The sequence below is a fragment of the Tachyglossus aculeatus genome, chromosome 3 (assembly GCF_015852505.1).
Source record: "Tachyglossus aculeatus isolate mTacAcu1 chromosome 3, mTacAcu1.pri, whole genome shotgun sequence".
Lineage (NCBI taxonomy): Eukaryota > Metazoa > Chordata > Mammalia > Monotremata > Tachyglossidae > Tachyglossus > Tachyglossus aculeatus.
Window position 1 is genome coordinate 76,080,231 of NC_052068.1, and position 10,891 is coordinate 76,091,121.

At 42.4% G+C, this 10,891-nt stretch overlaps 2 non-coding genes across 2 annotated transcripts; both read right to left on the reverse strand.

The window, feature by feature from the left end:
* Window positions 1-610: 610 nt before the first annotated feature.
* Window positions 611-748, reverse strand: LOC119926154. Its single transcript, XR_005450056.1, has one exon. It is a non-coding gene; the product is annotated as a small nucleolar RNA SNORA7 (small nucleolar RNA).
* A 9,706-nt stretch (window positions 749-10,454) lies between these two features.
* Window positions 10,455-10,592, reverse strand: LOC119925992. Its single transcript, XR_005449911.1, has one exon. It is a non-coding gene; the product is annotated as a small nucleolar RNA SNORA7 (small nucleolar RNA).
* Window positions 10,593-10,891: the final 299 nt, after the last annotated feature.

Here is a 10,891-nt window from a genome sequence, read left to right on the forward strand (position 1 = left end):
TACGCAGTCAAGTCGTTTCCAATCCATACTGGACACATCTCTCCCAGAACGCCCTGCTCTCCATCTGCAATCATTCTGGTAGTGTCATCATCATCATCATCATCAATCATATTTATTGAGCGCTTACTGTGTGCAGAGCACTGTACTAATCGCTTGGGAAGTACAAGTTGGCAGCATATAGAGACAGTCCCTACCTAACAGTGGGCTCACAGTCTAAAAGGGGGAGACAGAGAACAAAACCAAACATACTAACTAAATAAAATAAATAGAATAGATATGTACAAGTAAAATAAAAAATAAATAAATAAATAAATAGAGTAACAAATATGTACAAACATATATACATATATACAGGTGCTGTGGGGAAGGGAAGGAGGTAAGATAGGGGGGATGGAGAGTGGGATGAGGGGGAGAGGAAGGAAGGGGCTCAGTCTGGGAAGGCATCTATTTAAGGAGTAGTTGTTGACTGGGAAGGCCTGTAGTGTATCCACAGAGTTTTCTTGGTAAAAATACAGAAGTGGTTTGCCATTGCCTCCTTCCAGGCAGTAAACTTGAGTCTCCACCCTCAACTCTTTCCCATGCTGCTGCTGCCCAGAACAAGTGAGTTTTGACTTGTAGCAGCTTGTCCTCCACTCGCTAGCCACTGCCCAAGCTCGGAATGGAATGAGTAGGCCTCTACTTGACTCTCCCTCCTGTCATCGAGACTGGTAGAGTACTGGAAACTCTCCAGGTGCGACCCTGAGAGGGGAGTAAGTTATTTACCTGCTCTAAAACCTTCTGGGTTCCCCTCCGCCCACTCACTGTAACCCTAAGTATGGGTCTAATCTAGATGGACCCTCCCACAGATGTATGTTCTTTTTTGGAGCTGGCCCGCTGGGCAGCAACTCCTGACCATTCTCATCCCCTTTAAAGTAAAGCAGTCTGGTGAGAAGCCACTTGACATAGTGGAAAGAGCACGGACCTATGAGTCAGGGGACCTGGGTTCCAATTCTAGCTCCATTACTTGTCTGCTGTGTGACCTTAGGCAAGTCGCTTAACTTCTCTGTGCCCCTGGTACCTCATCTGTAAAATGGGATTTAAGACTGCGAGCCCCACGTGGGACATGGACTGTGTCCAAATGGATTAGTTTGTATCTACTTCAATGCTTAGTACAGTGCCAGGCACATAGTAAGCTCTTAACAAGTACCATAAAAAAAGAGTTGGTTTACTTCTCCAAGTCTCAGTTTCCTCACCTGTAAAATGGAGATTAAATACCTATTCTCCTTCCCCTTTAGGGAAAGGGACTGGCTTTATTTAATAATCCTATATCTACCCAAATGTTAAGTACAGTACTTGGCTTATAGTAAGCACTGAACAAACACCATAATTATCGTTATTCTTATCATTACAAATAGTATTATCAACATCCATTTAAGTAATAGTTGTTGACTTAAAACTTTAATGACCCTAACCATCACCTGTAAAGTGGGGATTAAATTTCTCCTTCCCTATTAGGGAAAGGGAATGGTCTTGTGTGATAACCTTGCAACTACAGTGCTTGGCATATAGGAAGTACTGAACAAATGCCATAATTATTGTTATTCTTACTGTTAGAATCATTATCAGCATCCATTTAAGGAGTAGTTGTTGACTTAAAACTTTAATGACCCTAACCCTAAAAGATCTACAGATATAGCATCCTAGAGAGTGGGTGGAACAATCTAATTTTGGCATTTGTCTTTCACACTAATTTTGTCTTTTTCCTTTCTCTCTCTGGAGAAGCAGCATGGCCTTGTGGATAGACTCCGATGGTTATGGGCTCTAATCCCAGCTCATCCACTTCTCTGTTGTGTGGCCTTAGACAATTCACTTCACTTCTCCGGATCTCAGTTTCCTCATCTGTAAAATGGGGATTAAGACTGTGAGTCCTATGTGGGACAGGGACTCTGTCCCATCTGATTACCTTATATCTACCCCAGCTTTCAGAACAGTGCCTGAAACATTGTAAGCGCTTAAGAAATACCATTATTATTATCATTATTATTATTATTATTATTTCACATAGACTTTCTCATCTAGAGAAGCAGCGTGGCTCAGTGGAATGAGCCTGGGCTTGGGAGTCAGAGGTCATGGGTTTGAATCTCAGCTCCACCATTTGTCAGCTGTGTGACTTTGGGCAAGTCACTTCACTTCTCAGATCCTCAGTTACCTCGTCTGTAAAGTGAGAAAGAAGACCGTGAGCCCCACGTGGGAAAACCTGATCACCTTGTATCCCCCCCAATGCTTAGAACAGTGCTTTGCACATAGTAAGCGCTTAACAAATGCCATTAGTATTATAGAGGGTGGAAGAAAACCTAGGAACCCACCTCCAAATATGACAGTGCACTTTAATGATAGAATGTAAAAAACTAGAATGATAAGGCCTAAAATACATCTATAAACAATAGAGATTAATCAATCAATCGCATTTATTGAGCACTTACCATATGCAGAGCACTGTATCAAGCAAGAATACAATATAACAGAGTTGGTAGAACCGTTCCCTGCCCACATCGAGCTTACAGTCTACAGCAGGAGACAGGCATTAATATAAATAAATAAATTGAGTGATGGATATGTACATAAGGGCCGTGGAGCTGAGGGAGGAATGAATATAGGGTGGAAATCCAAGTGCAAGGGCAACAAGGGCAATGCAGAAGGGAATGGGAGAAGAGGAAATGAGGGCCTAGTTGGGGAAGACCTCTTAGAGGAGATGTGCTTTTTATGAGACCTTGAAGGTGGAGAGAGTGATTGTCTGTCAAATGAGGAGGGAGGGTGTTCCAGGAAATAGGCAGGATTGGGCTCAGAGGTAGAAGAGATTGAGTTATAGTGAGTAGATTGGCGTTAGAGAAGTGAAGCACACAAGGTGGGTTGTACTAGGAAATCAAGTAAGTATGGTAGGAGGGGGCAAGGTGATTGAGTGCTTTAAAGCCAGTGATAAGGAGTTTCTGTTTGATGCAGAGGTGGATGGGTGACTGCTGGAGGTTCTTAAGGAGTGGGGAAACATGGATTGAATGTTTTTGTAGAAAAATGATCTGGGCGGCAGAGGGAAAATTGGACTGAGTGGGGAAGAGACAGGAGTCTGGGAGGTCAGAAAAGAAGTTGATGTAGCAATCACAGCAGGATAGGATAAGTGCTTGGAGTAACAGTAGCATTTTGGATGGAGAGGACTGGACAGATTTTAGTAATGTTGTGAAGGTTGAACCTACAGGATTAACAGAAAGCAAGATTCTTTATTTTTCTAGAGGCCAAAGTCAATAGTTTAATATGATATTGCATAAACAAATAGTTGGAATATTCCAAATTCAAAACCAACAAACGAGCAATATAATAACTCAATAGCCCAACAGAGAACTGAAACGTGATTTGTAAAAAATGATAGATGCAAGACATCTAGACTAACTGTAGATTTATTTGTTGGCTGAGCATTTTGAATTGTGCAAACACAATTAAGCTTGCCCAATCTTACATTCTTTGAGAATGACCAGTTTCACTGTGTTGTTTCTAAGTACAGATATGAAATGTTGGGAGAAATTCATTTTTTCTTGGAACCAACCTTTATACCTACTGTTTCTTTGCTGAAGTAACTTCTCATTGATATTTTTCATTTTTAAAATCTATGGATATCTGAATTTAGGGTGAGATATACACTACCAACTTAGGCATAAGGTAAAATTTACCGGAGAGGCTCAGTATTGAAAAATGCTGACATTTTCCATACTTATTCATTTAGTTCTTTCATTCATCTCTGCAACCAAGGTGATTTCTAGAATGTGAGCCCGCTGTTGGGTAGGGACCGTCTCTATATGTTGCCAACTTGTACTTCCCAAGCACTTAGTGCAATGCTCTGCACACAGTAAGCACTCAATAAATACAATTGAATGAATGCAGAGAGCTGGACAATTAAACAGTGAGTTTGGCACCATCACATGGTCAATCCCAATTACCCAGGCAAAATACATTTTAATGTTGCCTGAATGATGGGTGTTGACTGGAATCCTAAATCATTCATTTATTCAATTCAATTGAATTGATTAAGTGCTTACTCTGTGTAGAGCACTGTACTAAATGCTTGGGAAAGTGCAATACAACCATAAACAGTGACATGCCCTGCCCACAACGAGCTCACAACCTGGGGTGGGGGGAGACAGATATCAATATGAATAAATAAAATTACAGATATAACATAAGTGCTCTGGGGCCAGCGGGGGAAAAGCAAAGGGAGCAAGTCAGGACTACGTGGAAGGGAGTAGGACATGAGGAAAAGTGGGGCTTAGCCTGGGAAGGCTTCTTGGGGCCTTCAGTATAGCTTTGAACAGGGAGAGTGTAATTGTCTGACAGATTAGAGGAGGAAGGGCATTTCAGGACAGAGGCAGGATGAGGGCCAGGAGTCGGTGGCGAGACAGGTGAGACTGAGATTGAGACACAGTGAGAAGGTTAGCACTAGAGGAGCAAAGTGGGCCGGCTGAGTTATAGTAGAAGAGAAGCGAGGTGAGTTAGTTGACTCAGTGGAAAGAGCAGAGGCTTGGGAGCCAGAGGTCATGGGTTCAAATCCCAGCTCTGCCACTTGTCAGCTGTGTGACTTTGAGCAAGGCACTTCACTTCTCTGTGCCTCAGTTCCCTCACCTGCAAAATGGGGATTGAGACTGTGAGCCCCATGTGGGACAACCTGATCACCCTGTATCCCCCCAGAACTTAGAATAGTGCTTTGCACATAGTAAGTGCTTAACAAATGCCATCATTATTATTATTAGAAAGGGGCAAGGTGATAGAGTGCTCTAAAGCCAATGGTGAGGAGTTTTTGTTCATAGTAAGCGCTCAATAAATACGATTGAATGAATGAATATGGAGGTGGATGGGCAACCACTGAAGATTTTTGAGAAAGGGGGTGACGTGTCCTGAACGTTTTTGTAGAAAGTTGATCTGGGCAGCAGAGTGTAGTATGAAAAGGAGTCGGGAGAGACAGGAGGTTGGGAGGTCAGCAAGGAGGCTGATGCAGTAGTCTAGTAATCATCTGTTTGCATGACCAAAATTGCCTGCATGGCACGACCGGAATTCACTGATAAACTTACCACACATTCCTCCACTTCAGCAAACTGCCTTACTGGCATCCTTGAGGGCAGGGAATATATTTCTAATTCAGATTGTGCTCTCCCAATTCAGAGCTCTGCTTACCGTAGCTGCCCAGTATGGTGCTCTGCACACAGCAGGTATTCTGTAAATACGATCGACTCTCCACACTCTTGAGGAGCCCCTCTAAAGCACCTGGAATGAGAACATCTTCCATTTTATGACTCCTATTTACTCATCTTCCTTTCAAATCTCAGCTGAAAATGTTTCCTCCTCTTATCGACATCTCATAATTTTCTCTTTGCCATTATTTATTAACTAACTGCCTTTGATAAATTTAGACTGTAATGTCTTCCCAGTTGGAATTTTTTAAAGTCACAACACCTAATAGGGACGTAGAATACTATCTCCTCATTGTACCTTCTTTATCATCTAGACTATAAGCTCACTTTGCACTGGGAACATGTTTACCAACTCTGTTATATTGTACTATTCCAAGTGCAAAGTATACGAACCTGAAGACAGTAAGTGCTCAGTAAATACTATTGGTTGATTGATTATATTTTTTAAGAAGATGGCATTTGTTAAGCGCTTACTATGTTTGGGGCACTGTACTAAGCACTGAGATAGATACAAGTTAATCAGGTTAGATGTAGTCCCTGTCCCACACGGAGCTCACAGTTTTAATCCCCATTTGACATATGATGTAATTGAGAAGTGAAGTGACTTGCCCAAGGTCCCGTAGCAGACAAGTGGCAGAGCCAGGATTGGAACTCAGTTCTTTCCGAAGCCCAGGCCCGGGGTCTATCCACTAGGACATGCTACTACTTCATTCCCATCCAGGCTGCTCACAGATTCAGAAGCAAATGTTCCCCAATTGACAATGATGTAAATCTCAACTTTACCCACTGTTTTTTTATGGTCTTTGTTAAGCTCTTACTATGTACCAGACACTGTACTAAATTCTGGGGTAGATTCAAGCTAATCGGGTTGGACACAGTCCCTATCCCACATGGGGCTCACAGTCTTAATACCCATTTTACAGATAAAGTAACTGAGGCACAGAGAAGTGAAGTGCCCTGTTAAAGGTCACACAGCAAACACGTGGCAGAGGTTCTTTTGACTCTCAAGCTTGTGCTTTATCCATTAAGCCATCCTGCTTCCTCATTTGCATACTTGCTTTATTCATAGCCACACTAGTTATTGCAAATCATCATCAGTGATATTTAAGCATTTACTATGTGCAGAGCACTGTACTAAGCACTTACAATGCAACAGAGTTGGTAGGCAAGATCCCTGCTCACAAGATTGTGATCTCACTGTGGGCAGGGAATGTGTCTGTTTGTTGTTATATTTTACTGTCCCAAGCACTTTGTAAGGTGTTTTGCACAAAGTAAATGCTCAATAAATACAATCGAATGAATGAATGAATGAACGAACGAGTTTACAGTGTAGCGGGAAATATGCTGTTAAAGCTACCCAGTTGAAACTCTCCTCAGAGCTCAATTTATATGCTTTTGACACCTTAACAAGAAAGCCAAATATATATATAAATTTATACAGCGGACATTAGAACCAGCAAAAAATGTTGTAATTACTTTATTCATGGAAACAGAACTTTAACCCACTAAATGCAGATGGGCCAGGGCCGCAAATGATGCTGTCTCTTGAAAAGGCTACTTGTGAGGAGTGCAGGACATAAACAGTCTGAACGCATATGGAATTCTTTATTCCACTGATTACCAGATGATCCAGTGACAGTGACTCACAGGGAATGTTACATTATTTCTAAAATATTGCAGTTCTGCAACAGTCACCCTGAGTCAGAATCTAAGGCCGGAACCAGTTTGACCTGCTAAAGATCAAACTTGCCCTGGCTAACAGGGCTTTGACCATATCATCTCCCTGTGCTCACCCTCCTCCAAATGTTAGCGGTAAACTAGCTCAATTCTCAAAATGTGACAGTGCTTATTGCTCTCCGGTATAAAATAGCCCTGCTGGTAATTGAAGTGGAAAGGCTCTGGCATTCATCTGAGCCTATTCGCTTTAAACTGAATGATCCACTTACCTGGGAAACTGTGGGCTTCGGACCCTGTGGTTGTCCTTTACCTATAGATTATTTGTTGTCTATTTATTTGTGTGATTAAGTTGAGGTTGAGCCTCAGCTGTTTCATTAGCAGTGACTCTGCCACACACCTGCTGTGACCTTGGGCATGCCACTTAACTTCTCCGTGTTTAAGTTTCCTCATCTGTAGAATGAGAATTCAGTCCCTGTTCTCCCTCCTACTTGAACTGTGAGCCCTATGTGGGACAGAGACTCTATCCGATCTATCTACCTCGGTCCATAGTACAGTCCTTAACACCTTTTAAAGCATTTAACAATAACCACATTATCATTATTCTTACTATTGGATTCTCCCGCTAATCTCAGCTGCTTGATGGTCAGGCGATTTGGCTGGAATTAACTATATAACTGGTCTTCTTTGTTGAAGATAGTGTTACTGGAGGTGAAAACCTATTCATGCTTAATTAAAATTCTAGTCCACATTGTATGCATGTAAGAGTAGGGAAGCAGAAGCGGCGTGGCTCAGTGGAAAGAGCACGGGCTTTGGAGTCAGAGGTCATGGGTTCAAATTCCGGCTCTGCCAACTGTCAGCTGTGTGACTTTGGGCAAGTCACTTAACTTCTCTGGGCCTCAGTTACCTCATCTGTAAAATGGGGATTAAGATTGTGAGCCCCATGTGGGACAACCTGATTACCTTGTATCTATACCAGTGCTTAGAACATAGTAAGCGCTGAATAAATGCCATTATCATTATTATTATTAGTGGAAAGAGCATGAGTTCTAATTCCACCTCTTCCACTTGCACATAGTAAGTGCTTAATAAATGCCATAATAATAATTATTATTATTCTGTGTGACTTTGAGCTGGTCACTTCAGTTCTTTATGCTTTGGTGTCATCATCTGTAAAATGGGAGTTAAATCCTCCTCCCTCAAACTTAGACTGTAAGCCCCATGTGGGACAGAGGCTGTGTCCAACCTAATTACCTACTTTCAACACCCCATTGCCTAGAACAATATTGATGATGCCTGTGTTTTCATGTCTTTCTCCCCCCTCTAGACTGAAAGTTCTCTGTGGGCCGGGAATATGCCTGTTTATTGTTGTACTGTTTTTTCCCTAGCACTTAGTGCAGTGCTTAGTAAACACTCAATAAATATGACTGAATGAATGAAGTACAGTGCATAGCACATAGTAAGTGCTTAATAGATGCCATAATTGTTATAATTAAATTGGTTGTTTGCCCTCCACAAGGCCTGCCTCTGTTTTCAAGCCTGCTTTGTATCCCAATCGCCATTCTTCCCAGCTGTGGCTCATCAGACCAGTCATCGTACTGCAGCTGTTTGTCATCAGTCCTCTACTCTATCACACCATTTCAGATAGTACTTCACCTTTAATTCATTTTTCTGTCTTTCCTGCTGGTTTATGCTCCCTTTCAGTTCACAACAGTAGTTGCTGGGGTAGTCTGCTGTCATGACCTGTCCAGCGAAGCTGTCTCGAAGTGAGCTTGCTCAAGGCTGGTGACCTGGATGAATATAAGAATGTTGTTGAGGGGATCTTGCCCTACCAGTTGGTATTAAGTACTATTCCTAGAGGAGCCTGCTGCAGCTGCTCAAGAAACTGAATGTGTCTTCATTCATTCATTCAATTGTATTTAGTGAGCGTTTACTTTTCATTCATTCATTCAATTGTATTTATTGAGAGCTTACTATGTGCAGAGCACTGTACTAAGCACTTGCGAAGTACAAATTGGCAACATACAGAGACGGCCCCTACCCAACAACAGGCTCACAGTCTAGAAGGGGGAGGCAGACAACAAAACAAAACAAGTAGACAGGTGTCAATACCATCAGAATAAATAGAATTATTCATGCATTCATTCAATAGTATTTATTGAGTGCTTACTGTATGCAGAGCACTGTACTAAGCGCTTGGGAAGTACAAGTTGGCAACATATAGAGACAGTCCCTACCCAACAATGGGCTCACAGTCTAGAAGGGGGAGACAGACAACAAAACAAAACATATTAACAAAATAAAATAAATAGAGTAGTAAATATGTACAAGTAAAATGAACAAGTAAAATAAATAAATTATAGCTATGTGCAGTTTACTCTGCGCAGAGCACTGTACTAAGCACTTCTCTAGTAGGTCCCCATCTCACATTGGTCTCACCTCTTTTAGAGGATGATCGAGTGCTTCAGTTACCTCATCTGTAAAATAATAATAATTGGGGTATTTGTTAAGCTCTTACTAGGAATCAGGCACTGTACTAAGTGCTGGAGTGTATACAAGCAAACCAGATTGGACACAGTCCCTGTCCTACATGGGGCTCACAGTCTTAATCCCCATTTTATAGATGAGGGAACTGAGGCATTGAGAAGTGAAGTGACTTGCCCAAGGTCACTCAACAGACAAGTGGTGGAGTTAGAACTAGAATCCAGGTACTTCAGACTCTCAGGCCTGTGTCCTGTGAACCCCACGTGGGTCATGGACTGTGTCTAGCATAATTATCTTGTATCTATCCCAGTACTTAGTTCAGCGTCTGGCACATAATAAGTGTTAAAACAAATACTATTACCAAAAAATAATGGCTAAAGCTCGGTCCTGAGACTTTAGAAGACCAAAAACCTGCACAGAAGGGTTGATTAGTACAGTGCTCTGCACATAGTAAGCGCTCAATAAATACGATTGATTGATTGATTGATTACAGCCTGAGTGGTTTGCTCAGTGCTACTCGCACTCTCTCTTCCCTGTTAGTCACATAGGCAGAGCTGCAGCACATAACAAACTGCGCACAAAGGTTTTCTTACGTAATAATTATGGTTTTTGTTAATCATGTTCTACGTGTCAGGCACTGTACTAAGCACTGGAATGGATACAAGTAAATCGGGTTGGGCACAATCCCTGTCCCATGTGGCGCTCACAGTCTCAATCCCTGTTTTACAGATGAGGTAACTGAGGGAAGGAGAAGTGAAGTGACTTCCCCAAAGGCCCACAGCAGACAAGTGGCAGAGCCGCAATTAGAACCCATGGCTTTCTGACTCCCAGGCGAGGGCTCTATCCACTATACTATGCTGTTTCTCTGTATCTTGTCTTATGCTGTTGAGTCATATCCGACCCATAGTGATGCTGAGAACACATCTCTCCCAGAGTGCTCCACCTCCATCTGCAATCATTCTGGTAGCATTTCCATAGAGTTTTCTTGGTAAAAATATGGAAGTGGTTTACCATTGCCGCCTTCCGTGCAAGTCTCCGCCCTCGACTCTCTCCCATACTGCTGTGGCCCAGCATGGGTGAGTTTTGACTTGTAGCTGATTGCCTTCCACTCGCTAGCCACTGCCCAAGCTAGGAATGGAATGGGTAGGCCTCTGCTTGACTCTCCCTCCCATTTTTGAGACTGGTAGAGTACTGGAAACTCCCCAGGTGCGACCCTGAGAGGGTGTTTCTCTATATACCTATATGCACAATATACTTATATACGCAGTACCCATTTATTCATTCACTCATTCATTCATTCTTTCAATCATATTCACTGAGCCCTTACTGTGTGCAGAGCACTGTACTAAGCACTTGGGAAGTACAAGTCAGCAACATATAGAGATGGTCGCTACCCAATAACGGGCTCACAGCCTTGGTAGCCACTGTGGTCTTTGCTGTCCTTGTTAGCCAACTATCTCTCAGGATTTCTACTAAGTCTGTCCACCTTGTGCAAGTCTCTTGGGAATGTTTCAGTCAGAAAC